The sequence below is a fragment of the Bos mutus genome, chromosome 15 (assembly GCF_027580195.1).
Source record: "Bos mutus isolate GX-2022 chromosome 15, NWIPB_WYAK_1.1, whole genome shotgun sequence".
NCBI lineage: Eukaryota > Metazoa > Chordata > Mammalia > Artiodactyla > Bovidae > Bos > Bos mutus.
Window position 1 is genome coordinate 25,253,321 of NC_091631.1, and position 15,086 is coordinate 25,268,406.

The following is a 15,086-nucleotide window of genomic DNA, read 5'->3' on the forward strand; positions in this document are numbered from 1 at the left end:
GTAAGAATTATTTTCCCTCCTTCTTCTGCCCCCTCACTTCTAACCATCACTCATGATTTTCTGTCTGTTGTTTCATATCTATCCATATAGGTAGATAAGTAGGTGAAGAAGGGCAGACAATTAGGAGAGTAGATAGATAAAATGTATTTTTTTTTTAATGAGAAATAGCACATCACTGGAGTGCCTCTATATACTGTATCTGAATTTAACACATTTTCAAACAGCAAAACGGTTCCCTGACTTAAACTGCAAGGATGTATGACAAAGTCACAAGCAGATGGATTTACATTGAGGATATAGAGTGTTAATAATATAAACTATATCAAGATGATGGATTTACTCTCCCAGTGTCACCTCAAAGTTATGCTGTTGACAATAACAAATGACTCAAAAACCTTAGTGACTTCCAACAGCAAGGTTTAATCTCATTATGCAACCAAGAGGAGTGAATAGCTATGTGGTTGCATGACTCCATCACTCCCCAGTGTGAGACCACAATGATGGGACATACTACCTGGGGCACCGCATGTATCATAGCTCAGGGAAGGAAAACCATGGAAAACAAATATTTGTGTAAAAACGTGACAGTCATCTCTTCTGCTGACATTTCATTGCCCTATATAAATCCTTCAGTCAAGCCTGATATCAGAGGGTCTAGGGTGTGGAAGGAGGGTGAGCAAATATTTTTAACAATATGTAAATTACAATAGGTATTTTAAATAGTAACTGCCATATCTAACCTTGCAGTATTTTATATTATTTCATCATATGAATGCATCACAGTTTATTTGTGGACATTTATGTTCTAATTTTTCAAAATACAAACAATGCCTGACTGAACATATTTAAATATAAACCCACGTACACACACTTCTTTTGGACTATGCTTAATAAATACAAATTAAAACTCTAGAATTATCTTTTATACCTGTATTTTTCCTCAATTTTTCCTTCTTTTACAAAATAATACAAATCATTCTTGCCTGATTAAACAGCTTATCCATTCACCAAAATACTGATAGAAGCTGGCTTAAAATATCTATTACTGTGACAACAAACTGAAATTTGTAAAAAAAAAAAAAAAAAAAAGAAAGAAATTACTTTTTTATCACTTATTAAAAAAGAAAAGGTAGTTCAAATTTGCTGTTCTCTGAGACTATTTTAATCAGATTTTTTCACCTTGCAGATCCAAGTTACATAAAGAATTACTTCTTTGTAAGTTTTCTGGCTACTTGGATATCATTAACTGAGTTTGGGTCAACTTTGGGGTAGCTTCCTTTCAGTTCAGTTCAGTTCAGTTCAGTCGGTCAGTCGTGTCCGACTCTTTGCGACCCCATGAATCGCAGCACACCAAGCCTCCCTGTCCATCACCAACTCCCGGAGTTCACTCAAACTCACGTCCATCGAGGCAGTGATGCCATCCAGCCATCTCATTCTCCCCTTCTCCTCCTGCCCCCAATCCCTCCCAGCATCAGAGTCTTTTCCAATGAGTCAACTCTTCGCATTGTATATTTCAAATTCTAACACACATCTGACATTCAGCCATCTGAAGAAATAACACCATTCTTTTCCTATGTCACTGAACAAACATAATCAAATAGCGGGTAATACTTTTTGAAATTAATGGACAGTTATACCTCACTTTAAATATCATTTAAACACATAGCCTTGCTTGTAATTTTGATAGATATTATGGTATTTTCTATTGTATAAATTTATTAATTATAATATTTCTAAAAAATTGAAAGATGACTACATCCATAATTTTGTAAGTTTATTCATCCAACAAACACTCTGAAAATTGAGGACCTACTCTGTGAAAGACACCATGATCAGGTGCTGGAGTCATGAAGAAACAACATGATCTTGCTACCACACTCTCCCAGTTAGTACACAGCAACACTGTGACCAAAACCAGGTCCATCACTAGACAAAGCCTACAATTTTAACTAGCATGTATTATGGCCTAGAGAAATATGTGCAGACTGCACTATCAGTGACTGTTTTACTAAATGGAAAACAGTCTTGCTTATTCTGCTTGGTTGACGAACTAAACACATAAAATGAATGAAAATGAGATTCCTTTCACTAACCACTAACATGAATAGGGGAGGACAAAGAAACAAGAAAGTTTTTGTTTTTTCCTTTATTCTTAATATATTCAACAAATGCTTATAGAAACTCCTTATGCAGGAGGCATTGTACCATGTGCTATAAATTCAGTTGTGACCCAAAAAATTCAGGAAAATACAATTAAACAACAGAAAAAGAGACATTAAAAGGAGAAAACTGAATGGAAGATCCAGGCAATGAACAAAATAAAATGGAAACAACAAAAAAAAATAATTCAGGGGAAATTATTCAACTAAAAGATAAAACCATTTCAACTTCCTCAAGTGGTATTCTTGATAGAAACTAGGAAAAATATATACAACAAAACTACTGGGAAAAAAAAAAAACTTCTGGGGAAAGGAAAATTTTTGAGGAGGGGAAGAGATAGAACAAAAACCTAAAATATGTATTTTGAAAGGACAATAATACAAACTTACAAGAAATGAAAATCATGAGATATATACATACCAATTAAATGGCTCCATTTTAAGGCTGATGAAAGACTCCTGTGAGTGACTGAAAAAAAAAAAAAACTGATAGTGTTGGGAGGCAGAGATATTGAATAATATCCTCTGAGCTGAGAAGGAACTTTAAGACTTGAAAAATGGAGTGCACTTACAAAGTTTATTGTGGGTAACTTATGGGGAATCAGGCAACAATGATTCAGAGGCATTCACAGCTGTACTCCGCAGAGCCAAAAGGGGTATCAGTTCAGATCAGTTCAGTCGCTCAGTCGTGTCCGACTCTGCAACCCCATGAACCGCAGCACACCAGGCCTCCCTGTCCATCACCAACTCCCGGAGTCCACCCAAACTCATGTCCATTGAGTCAGTGATGCCATCCAACATCTCATCCCCTGTCATCCCCTTCTCCTCTTGCCCCCAATCCCTCCCAGCATCAGGGTCTTTTCCAATTTTCCAGTAGCATATTGGGCACCTACCGACCTGAGGAGTTCATCTCTCAGTGTCCTATCTTTTTGCCCTTTCATACTGTTCATGGGGTTCTCAAGGCAAGAATACTGAAATGGTTTGCCATTCCCTTCTCCAGTAAGGGGATTTAAATGAGCAAAAGATAAAAATAGAATCTGACCACTAGGGGAAAGTAAATCCACACTTCTGGGAACCTGGGGTTTTTCTCCTCCCAGGGGTCTCGTGACTATTAACCATTTGCATCAACAAAAGGCACTCTTCCAATTTTCATATCAGACGAAGGCAAGAGGAAGAGTTGATGAGAACTTATCTGGCTTGGGCACAGTCCTGGGAGTAGGCTAAAATTCAATCACATAGAAAGGGGAGAGGATAGGACTGCTGGCCTGAGATAGAGCTGACAAGATGGAATCAGTGTGGTTCAGCCAAATAGATAACAAGACTTACAAACTTTGAAACAAACTGACCTTGGGCCTTTTCATAAAATATGAGTATAAAAGTACAGAGAAATTTTGTCACTAAAATTTTTATACTTAGATAGTATGTCATCATGGAGAAGGGACCATCAACCCACTCCAGTATTCTTGCCTAGAGAATCCGTGGACAGAGGAGCCTGGCGGGCTGCTGTCCATAGGGCGTTGCACAGAGTCAGACACGACTGAAGTGACTTAGCATGCATGCATGCATTGGACAAGGAAATGGCAACCCACTTTAGTATTCTTGCCTGGAGAATCCCAGGGACAGAGGAGCCTGGTGGGCTGCCATCTATGGGGTTGCACAGAGTCAGATACAGCTGAAGCAACTTAGCAGCAGCAGCAGCAGTATGTCATCAAGAATGAAAGAAAGATAAATATTCTCAAGATATATTTTACTAAAGGCTATTATGGGGAATGGAGAAGGCAATAGCAAACCACTTCAGTATTCTTGCCTTGAGAATGCCATAAACAGTATGAAAAGACAAAAAGATAGGACACTGAAAGATGCACTTCCCAGGTCCATAGGTGCCCAATATGCTACTGGAGAAGAATGGAGAAATAACACTAGAAAGAATGAAGAGGTGTCTGGAGCCAAAGCAAAATCAACACCCAACTGTGGATGTGACTGGTGACGAAAGTAAAGTCGGATGCTGTAAAGAGCAATATTTTACAGGAACCTGGAATGTTAGGTCCATGAATCAAGGTAAACTGGAAGTGGTCAAACACGAGATGGAAAGAGTGAACATTGACATTTTAGAAATCAATGAACTAAGATAGACTGGAATGGGACTGGAAGATCAAATTGCCAATATCTGTTGGATCATCAAAAAAGCAAGGGAGTTCTAGAAAAACATCTATTTCTGCTTTATTGACTATGCCAAAGCCTTTGACTGTGTGGATCACAACAAACTGTGGAAAATTCTTCAAGAGAAGGGAATATCAGACCACCTGACCTGCCTTCTGAGAAATCTGTATGCAGGTCAAGAAGCAACAGTTAGAATTGGACATGGAACAACAGACTGGTTCCAAATCAGGAAAGGAGTATGTCAAGGCTGTATATTGTCACCCTGCTTATTTAACTTATATGCAGAGTACATAATGCAAAATGCTGGGCTGGATGAATGACAAACTGGAATCAAGATTGCTGGGAGAAATATCAGTAACCTCAGATAATGCAGATGACACCACTCTTGTGGCAAAAAATGAAGAAGAATTAAAGAGCCTCTTGATGAAAGTGAAAGTGGAGAGTGAAAAAGTTGGCTTAAAGCTCAACATTCAGAAAACTAAGATCATGGCATCTGGTCCCATCACTTAATGGCAAATAGATGGGGAAACAATGGAAACAGTGACAGACTATTTTCTTGAGCTCCAAAATCACTGCAGATAGTGACTGCAGTCATGAAATTAAAAGACACTTGCTCCTTGAAAGAAAAGCTATGACCAATCTAGAGAGCATATTAAAAATCAGAGACATTACTTTGCCAACAATTACTAGTCCATCTAGTCGAAGCTATGGTTTTTCCAGTAGTCAAATATGGATGTGAGAATTGGACTATAAAGAAAGCTGAGCACCAAAGAATTGATGCTTTTGGACTGTGCTGTTGGTGAAGACTCTTCTGAGTCCCTTGAACTGCAAGGATATCTAACCAGGCCATCCTAAAGGAAATCAGTCCTGAATATTCATTGGAAGGACTGATGCTGAAGCTGAAACTCCAATACTTTGGCCACCTGATGCAAAGAATTGACTCACTGGAAAAGACCCTGATGCTGGGAAAGGTTGAAGGCAGGAGGAGAAGAGGACAACAGAGGATGAGATGGCTGGCTGACATCACCGACTCGATGGACCTGAGTTTGAGTAAGCTCCAGGAGTTGCTGATGGACAGGGAAGCCCAATGTGCTGCATTCCATGGGGTCACAAAGAGTCAGACATGACTGAGTGACTGAAGTGAACTGAACTGACTATGGGGGAAGCCTGACTGATACTTTTCTAGGACAATATCAGTTTCATCTTAGGTATATTTTCTGAAAATATTTTATCAAATATAAATTCTTCTTCATGTAAAGCAGATCCTTACTTAAAATTCAGGTGCCTACTTTCAGATATACTGGTCTGTGGAGCTCACTGTAAGCCTTTTATATTGTGGGTTATCTATTTTTAGAATTTGTTCAGAAGAATCAGAGCCAAACTGGGAAAACACATTAAAGCTTCTCCTGGTGGAACATGAGCCACAGATACTCGGTCAAAATCACATAAATGAGATTCTTTTTGTGATACTATAGCTGGCAAAGCATAGAGTTTTGGACAAAGAAGGAAGTTTGATATTATAAAACTGGATTTGGTTCCCACCAATACATTTAATAATTATCAGCCACCTGTGTTCACTAATTAACCTCTTGTGACTATGTTTTATCATCTGTAATATGAAGAATCTTAAAAATAGTACTATCACTATTATGAAGCTTATCATTATAAATTAGTAGATCCCACATAATGTATGACTTTTCTTTCCATAATGAATAATTTACACCCTTCTCACCTTAGTCCAGCAGCGTATCAAAAACAAGAAGAAACCAAACCCACAGAAAACCATACGCCATTATAAGGTTTATCATCCTTTGCTTCTCCTATACCACGTTTTAATTAGCCTTGCTGCTGCTGCTGCTAAGTTGCTTCAGTCGTGTCCGACTCTGTGAGACCCCATACACAGCAGCCCACCAGGCTCCACCATCCTTGGGGTTCTCCAGGCAAGAACACTGGAGTGGGTTGCCATTTCCTTCACCAGTGCATGAAAGTGAAAAGTGAAAGTGAAGTCGCTCAGTCGTGTCCCACTCTTAGCGACCCCATGGACTGCAGCCTACCAGGCTCCTCCGTCCATGGGATTTTCCAGACAAGAGTACTGGAGTGGGTCGCCATTGCCTTCTCCATTAATTAGCCTTAGTTTAATGGAAATAACATGGAATTTGTCAGCAGAAATGCCTGAGGTAACACTGAAATTTTATAATACAACAGTATGAAGCAAAGTCAATTACTTAATATTTCTAATGGTTAGTATCTTCACCCATAAAATGTACTTAATAATCCCTACTTTTCAGTTTTATGAGGCTTAAATGAGGTAAAATTATGAATATTCAGAACAGAGTAAATGCTTAGTATTTAATATTCTCATTTGACCTTTCTTGTATTTTCAGTTTTCAAAGAATATAAATATTTTCCAGAAATTTTCAGAATTATAAATTACTAGATAAGTAATATTTACCTTAAATAATTTTAGAAGGAAAACAACATAAAATTGTATAGCAAAGTCTTTAAATAGTATTTTAAAGTAGTCTTTTAAAGCAATCTCCTCTTCATTTAGATGATATTTTGAAGGGGAGGCTCGCGGGTTGCAAAGGGGAGTCGATGGGGTCTCAAGAGTCAGACACTATTTAGCAACTAAACAAAAACAACAAGAAGCTAATATTACATAAATATATCAAGGCTGACATCTTTGGCTCAGTACTCCAGTGGACACAATTTTGTAGGTGAAAGAGGGCTTTGGCATCCTCATATGCATCCTCTCTGCTTAAGAAGAACCTACTACAAAGAGGTCTCTGGGGGAGAAAATACGTGGTGATCATCTGAGTTACACACTTAGCACCATCCCTGGGGGGCTGGGCACCTTACTTCATGCAGTGTTCACAACAATTACATAAGTAGGTAATATTACTTCCAGGTTGCAGATTTTGAAACTGCCAGAGACTGGACATTGATGCTATCAATCCCATTAGAACAGAAACTAAAAAACAACCAACTCTCTATATTTTAGGTGGTGCTTATGGCAGTATCTGGCTCACAGTAAATATTCTGTAAATGATCATTTTATCATATTCCTTTCAAGACCATACATTTACCATACAATGTAGGACTGTTCTCTGCTCCACAATGATTTGTCTTTGGGCTATTCGTACTGTGTTTAATTTTGTTTAATTTTGCTCTCAGTTTTTTTTAGAGTTGTAAAATAGTTTCTTAACTAAATTTTCATTTTAGTATATTATCCAAGGTTTTATATGCCAAGAAATTAAAAGGAAAGGACTGCTGCTGCTGCTACTAAGTCACTTCAGTCATGTCCGACTCTGTGTGACCCCAGAGCAGCCCACCAGGCTCCCCCGTCCCTGGGATTCTCCAGGCAAGAACACTGGAGTGGGTTGCCATTTCCTCCTCCAATGCATGAGAGTGAAAAGTGAAAGTGAAGTTGTTCAGTCGTAGCGACCCCATGGACTGCAGCCCACCAGGCTCCTCTGTCCATGGGATTTTCCAGCCAAGAGTACTGGAGTGGGTTGCCATTGCCTTCTCCAAAAGGAAAGGACAAAGTGAGACAAAAGGAGTTATATAATTCTGTAGAGAGAGAGTAACCATAAGTTTTTTGTTTTTTGTATGTCTGATCATTTTCGCCAGTAGACCAAGCAGATGGAAACATGAGTAAGATGTGCAATAAGATTAATTGGAGACCCATAAAAAAGGGCAATAAAAGGGGAAAATTTAGCTGGCAATACCTGCGCAATAAATATAACTAATCTGCTACTGAATTTAAAAAGAGATTCCTGATCTTCACATTATTTGCTTATTTTTTAAACTTTTTTTTTTTTTAAACTGATACTCACTTTTAAAAGAAGAGGGAAACATTATGGAAATGATTATGACTTTATTCTCTCTTAGCTGATGATGTTTTTCAAGACATTTAAATTACCTGCTAAACCAAGGATGAAATAAACTGATAAAGCTGAAAAATAATATTTTGAGTTGTATTTCCTCAGTGTTCATGCAAAAATACAAAGATCTCTGAATATAAATTCTCTATGGAATGGAACAGTTGCCACATAATATAAATTATTAGTGACAAATTTCTGGCACAATATTTTATGTAACATCAAGCACTTGGGATTCAAGGCGGTGACCTCAGCTATTCTGATACATGGTCCTCAAAAGGAAAGCTTCTGGTGGCACTGAAGAGTGTTGGAAAATTCCAGGTAAATTTAGTTTGCACCACTGCAGATTTTTACATGTTTGTGGGAAGGTGGTTTTTATGCATGTTCAACTTGCACTTTATGCATGGAAACGTTTTGAAAATACTAAATACTGAAAACACTAAATACTGAAAACACTGAATACTCTGTACTTAGAAATATTTACATTTGTTGTTTGAATCATAATTAACTGCTTGGATTTAAGGTCCATAAGAACAGGAATTATATGAACTGTCTGCCATATATCAAGTGCCCCATAGTAGTGTTAAAATCAATCAGTGAATAATTCTAATTAATAAACCTTTAAAATCTGAACCATAGGGAAAGGGGAAATGATGTGTGAGAGCAGAGAAAGATTTCAGAGTAATTGGGGGATAGGTTTGAGGAGGTTGGAAGTATTTCTAACACTGAGCAACTTTGCAGAGATAGACTAAAATTTCCCCTAGGTGACTCATGGAGGGATTTGATGAATCCCAGTGTAAACATCTACTTATAAAATTCTATTGAATCCTGAATTTCATCCCAGAGATAAGAGACAGAGAATGCCTTTAAAATGCTTTCCTTATTCCCCAGAAGTGTTCCAGTCAAAATGGGTTGACACTGACAGGCTTTCTCCCTCCACTGTAGAGCTTATGAGGCAGGCTACTCGGCTGGAATTTCAGGTTTATTTGACATATATTCCATTTATCATTGCCATCCTTTGAATTGTAACCACTTTACCTCCAGGTTTTCATATGTATAATTTGCCATGCATCTTACTCAGGATAAAGGTTGTCATATGTGAATTTCTGCTTCCCACCTGAGCTTTGAGAAATGGTCCTACGTTTCACAATATTTGACTCACTACAAAATGAAACGAGTCGCCAGTCCAGGTTCGATGCATGATACTGGATGCTTGGGACTGGTGCACTGGGACAACCCAGAGGGATGGTACGGGGAGGGAGGAGGGAGGAGGGTTCAGGATGGGGAACACGTGTATACCTGTGGCAGATTCATGTTGATATATGGCAAAACCAATACAATATTGTAAAGTTAAAAAATAAAATAAAATAAAAAATAAAAAAAACATTCAAGTCCTGGACTGCTAATATTTGTCCTAGACAGGCTAACTAAGAATGGAAAGAAATCTCTGCTCAAAGAATGTAATATTCCTCATAAAAACCTACTTAACTAGAGAAGAAAGAATGAAGGATGCCTTTCCGTGATTATAGGTAGTGGTGGTGGTAGTGGTGGGGGTTCGTCCAAGATGCATTGCTTCTGAGATGCTTTCATTAAATTGTTCTAGTAGAGCAGAGACTGATTGTTTTTCTTTTTGTTGTATCTTCTCTGTCTGCCACAGAGAGAATGCTGAACAATATGTATCAGATCAAGAAATTAAGTTTATGTAAAACCAAGCCAGGCATTGATGATGTGGGAATAAAACAGCTAGTCCTAATCCTCAAGGAGCTCTCAGCTTAATGGAGGGAATAAATGTATATGATTACTGTACAAGATGATAAGCCTACCAATGCTGATAAGCATTCAGGTGCAGAAGTAGCATAGAGGAAAACTGCTGAATTCAGGTCAGTAAAAGTGGGAAAGAGTAAAGGCTTTCTATAGGAGATGGTGCTAAAATTAATTCTTCAAGCATCCCTAGGAATTAGCCATATAACTAATGGGGAAATAATTATTGATGACAAAAAATATGTACAAATGCAGGAAAGAAGGTCACATTGGTACATGTCTAGGTGTAGCATAGTGAGAAGCAATTCTTTTTTTTTAATCTTCTTGTTCTTGATGGTATATCTTTCCCCTTTATTTCATCCATAGTACTAACAGCACCAAGTCCAATAAATATTGTCTTCAAAAGAGAAATTTAATTACTGTATTGTTATAGACCGAACCATGTCCTCCAAAATTTATATGTTGAAGTATTTATCCCTTAGTAGTTCAGAATGTGACTGTATTTGGAGATAGGTCTTTAAAGAGGTAACTGTTAAAAGGGATAATTCGAGTGAGCTATAATCCAATATGACAGTTTTCCTTATGAGAAGGAAATTAGAGAGACACATAAAGAAGGAAGACCATGTGGAAACAGAGAAGACAACTATCAACAATGCAACAAGAGAAATGATCAAAAGAAAGCAAGACTGCCAACACATTAATCTCAGATGTGTAGCCTCCAGAACTGTGAGCAAATACATTCTGTTGTTCTAGCTACTTAGTCTGTGGTACTTTTTCATGGTAGCCCTAGCAGATGCAGTTCAGTTCAGTTCAGTCGCTCAGTCATGTCCAACTCTTTGTGACCCCATGAATCACAGCACGCCAGTCCATCACCAACTCCCGGAGTTCACTGAGACTCAAGTCCATCGAGTTGGTGATGCCATCCAGCCATCTCATCCTCTGTCGTCCCCTTCTCCTCCTGCCCCCAATCCCTGCCAGCATCAGAGTCTTTTCCAACGAGTCAACTCTTCGCATGAGGTGGCCAAAGTACTGGAGTTTCAGCTTTAGCATCATTCCTTTCAAAGAAATGCCAGGGCTGATCTTCAGAATGGACTAGTTGGATCTCCTTGCAGTCCAAGGGACTCTCAAGAGTCTTCTCCAACACCACAGTTCAAAAGCATCAATTCTTTGGTGCTCAGCTTTCTTCACAGTCCAACTCTCACATCCATACATGACCACTGGAAAAACCATAGCCTTGACTAGATGGACCTTTGTTGGCAAAGTAATGTCTCTGCTTTTGAATATGCTATCTAGGTTGGTCATAACTTTCCTTCCAAGGAGTAAGCGTCTTTTAATTTCATGGCTGCAGTCACCATCTGCAGTGATTTTGGAGCCCAGAAAAATAAAGTCTGACACTGTTTCCACTGTTTCCCCATCTATTTGCCATGAAGTGATGGGACCAGATGCCATGATCTTAGTTTTCTTAATGTTGACCTTTAAGCCAACTTTTTCACTCTCCACTTTCACTTTCATCAAGAGGCTTTTCAGTTCCTCTTCACTTTCTGCCATAAGGGTGGTGTCATCTGCGTATCTGAGGTTATTGATATTTCTCCTGGCAATCTTGATTCCAGCTTGTGCTTCTTCCAGCCCAGCGTTTCTCATGATCTGCATAGAAGTTAAATAAGCAGGGTGACAATATACAGCCTTGATGTACTCCTTTTCCTATTTGGAACCAGTCTGTTGTTCCCTGTCCAGTTCTAACTGTTGCTTCCTGACCTGCATACAGGTTTCTCAAGAGGCAGGTCAGGTGGTCTGGTATTCCCATCTCTTGAAGAATTTTCCACAGTTTATTAACACAATGATACCACGAGTGCTCTTCCAACACTGATAAAAGGGTAAAGACCCTTACACAAAAAAACATATCAAAATAAAGATCCTTCCTTCATTTTGTATTCAGTTCAGTCATCAGTCATTTCTGACTCTTTGTGACCCCATAGACTGCAGCATGCCAGGCTCCCTGTCCATCACCAACTCCCAGAGTTTACTCAAACTCAGGTCCATTGAGTCGGTGATGCCATCCAGCTATCTTTGTTGGACCTTTGTTGGCAAAGTAATGTCTCTGCTTTTCAACAGGCTGTCTAGGTTGGTCATAACTTTGTTTCCAAGGAGAAAGTGTCTTTTAATTTCATGGCTTCAGTCACCATCTGCAGTGATTTTGGAGCCCAAAAAGATAAAGTCTCTCACTGTTTCCATTGTTTCCCCATCTATTTGCCATGAAGTAATGGGACCGGATACATGATCTTAAGTTTTCTGAATGTTGAGTTTTTAGCTAACTTTTTCACTCTCCTCTTTCACTTTCATCAAGAGGCTCTTTAGTTCTTCTTCTCTTTCTGCCATAAGAGTGGTGTCATCTGAATATCTGAGGTTATTGATATTTCTCCCAGCGATCTTGATTCCAGTTTATGCTTCATCCAGTCCAGCATTTCACATAATGTACACTGCATATGAGTTAAATAAGCAGGGTGACAATATACAGCCTTGACACACTCCTTTCCCAATTTGGAACCAGTCTGTTGTTCCATGTCCAGTTCTGACTGTTGTTTCCTGACCTGCCCACAGATTTCTCAGAAGGCAGGTCAGGTGATCTAGTATTCTCATCTCTTTAATTTGTAGAATTAAAACCCAACAAATGGAAGATATCAGCTCCTTTATATTAGAGAAGACCACCTAAGGCCAGACTGAAGACTCCAGAGCAGCTCATCAAGATTATCTGAAACAAGTTCAGAGGAATGCAGGCCCAGTACCCACTCTAATCTTATCGACAACCCCACACTTGAACTGTTGCTATAAAGTGAAAGTGAAGTCACTCGGTCATGTCCAACTCTTTGCGACCCCATGGACTGTAGCCTACCAGGCTCCTCTGTCCTTGGGATTTTCCAGGCAAGAGTACTGTAGTGGGTTGCCATTTCCTTCTCCAGGAGATCTTCCCAACCCAGGGATTGAACCCAGGTCTTCCACACTGTAGGCAGATGCTTTACCATCTAAGCTACCAGGGCTATAAAACTCCTCATCAAATGTCCCAGGTTAGGACACACAATTTTGAGTGGCACAGGCGTGCTATGGCCCCTTTGCCTAGTGCAACAATAAAACTATCCTTTCCTACTTCACCCCAAACTCTGTCTCTGAGATTCTGTTCTTGGCACTGGTGCATAGAGGCCAAGATTTCAGCATCAAATCCACAGCATAGAACACAATCCAGGTGTTGGCAGTTCCTTCTAGAATAAGACTGCAGTATGCAGAGGAGCACTGCATCTTACTGTTGAGTATGCCTTCTTATTATTCCAAACTACCATTCCAGACACTAAATAATCTACTCAGTATCCAGTAGAGCAGACAGAACAAGCAAATGAACTATTTGTTTCAGAGGCCTTGTCTGTGAAACCCAGGTAACTCAGAGTGTGATGCAGACTCAAAGCTGGCAACACAAGGCAGACTGGCATAGTGCATTAAGCAGTTACATCACTCTTCCTCATAGCTCTCTTTACCATTGGCCAGCCATTAGGCCTTGCATAAGAGTGCCATTATCTCTTAATTTCAATTTCTTCATCAAAAGTGAAAACACATTTGACTCATTGGTTTCTTAAGATTATTTCAAAATAAAGCATTCTCTCATTGCAGATTTCAAAGATATGCCCAAATTTAAGTGTTCTCTTGTTTTTATATATTTTAGTATATTCTGTTGTATTTTTTAAAGCACTGGTGCAGATGTATGACCACAGTCAGTGTGCAGAGAGATGTCATGGGCTACAGCAGTGGCTTCCAGCAAAGACAGTGCAGTGAGAAAAAGGGTTTGTCTCCTCTGGACACGATCATCCATCGTTGTTGTAAAGTATTAAAGAATGTCTGCTTCCTGAATCTTCATGTCAGACGGATGACTGAGACCCCAGTATTGTTGTCCTTTGTGAATTCTGACTTTCAATTAACTAAAATCTAACAAAGGAAGTTCTCACTTTCATACTGTCCAAGTGTTTCTTTCAAAATCAATGATATAGAAGAATCTTGCAGGTGGATTACTTAAAAAAGGTTTACTTGGGACACTAGTACACTAATATTCTACCTTAAATATGAATTTTGTTCAGATTTTAGAAATAATATGAAAAGATTAAAAGAAGTTTTATCTTTAATGAAATGCAGTTCACTGGTGAGTGGTGAAGAAAGGAAAACAGGCATGAAGAAGTGTAAATGCATCTGTGTATCTGTCTAATATGTACAAGTGGGGGTTTGTGTAGGGAGGCATGTTCAAATTACTGCAGAGTTGGTATGTGAAAAGCCTGGAATAATATTAATGAGAATAAAGATTAAATAAGTAGGAACACCAAGTGCTCAAAACTATTCACTAAAGTGACTCACTTTTCTTAAGAAGGTGATAAAAGTAGTACTCCATGGAAGAGTTTAAAAACTACTCTATTTAAATACTAGAAAATTAATGAACAATTCACGTATTTGTCTTCAGGGTCCTCACTGGCCTCACTCTATAAGATTCTTTGAAATTTTAGTTCAGAAACCAGAGAAAAACTATCTGGAGAGCAAGACATCTCCTATTGAGATTCTAGTAATTCATGGTTTTGCTAAGATATCACTATCTTCAGAATATCACTTCTCATGATGCTTTTTAACTGTATTTTACACTCCAAAATAAGACTGACTCACCAACTATATCATTTTAAAATTTTGAAAATTAAGAAAATTTGAGTATCTCAATTTTTAAAAATTGAATTAAACAATGTGATTTTCTGAGTTTCTTTTGAAGCCAAGGCTAAAGTTGAATTTAGCTTTATGGAAACAGCACACCTAGAATGGAATAGCTGTGCCTCAGACTTTGACCCAAGATAGGAGGATAAGCCTCCTATTCCCTCCCCACACTTGCTCTCTATATCCCCCTTTTAGTTAGACCTTTTTTTTCATTTTCTTGTTTATATTTAGGAAAACTAAAACAAATTTCATTTAAAAAACAGGCTGTGTGTGTGTTTATGTGTGTAAAATCAGAAGGATATAATAGCACCTTCATTAAACAGATTAAGGATCTTATGACTAGAGAAGTTGCGTGAAATGCCCAAAGAAGAAAATAACTAGCCAGTGACAGAAC

At 38.5% G+C, this 15,086-nt stretch overlaps 1 protein-coding gene across 7 annotated transcripts in view; it reads right to left on the bottom strand.

Moving 5' to 3' along the window:
* ANO3 (anoctamin 3) overlaps positions 1–15,086 on the bottom strand; it is a 495,323-nt gene that overhangs the window by 361,131 nt on the left and 119,106 nt on the right. For 2 of the 7 annotated variants that reach the window (XM_070383645.1, XM_070383646.1), the window contains exon 3: positions 2,581–2,628. The exons of the other annotated variants lie outside the window; for them this stretch is intronic. The gene's annotated coding sequence lies outside the window, so the exon portion shown is untranslated. The remainder of the gene's footprint in view (positions 1–2,580; positions 2,629–15,086) is intronic. 7 annotated transcript variants of the gene reach the window in all.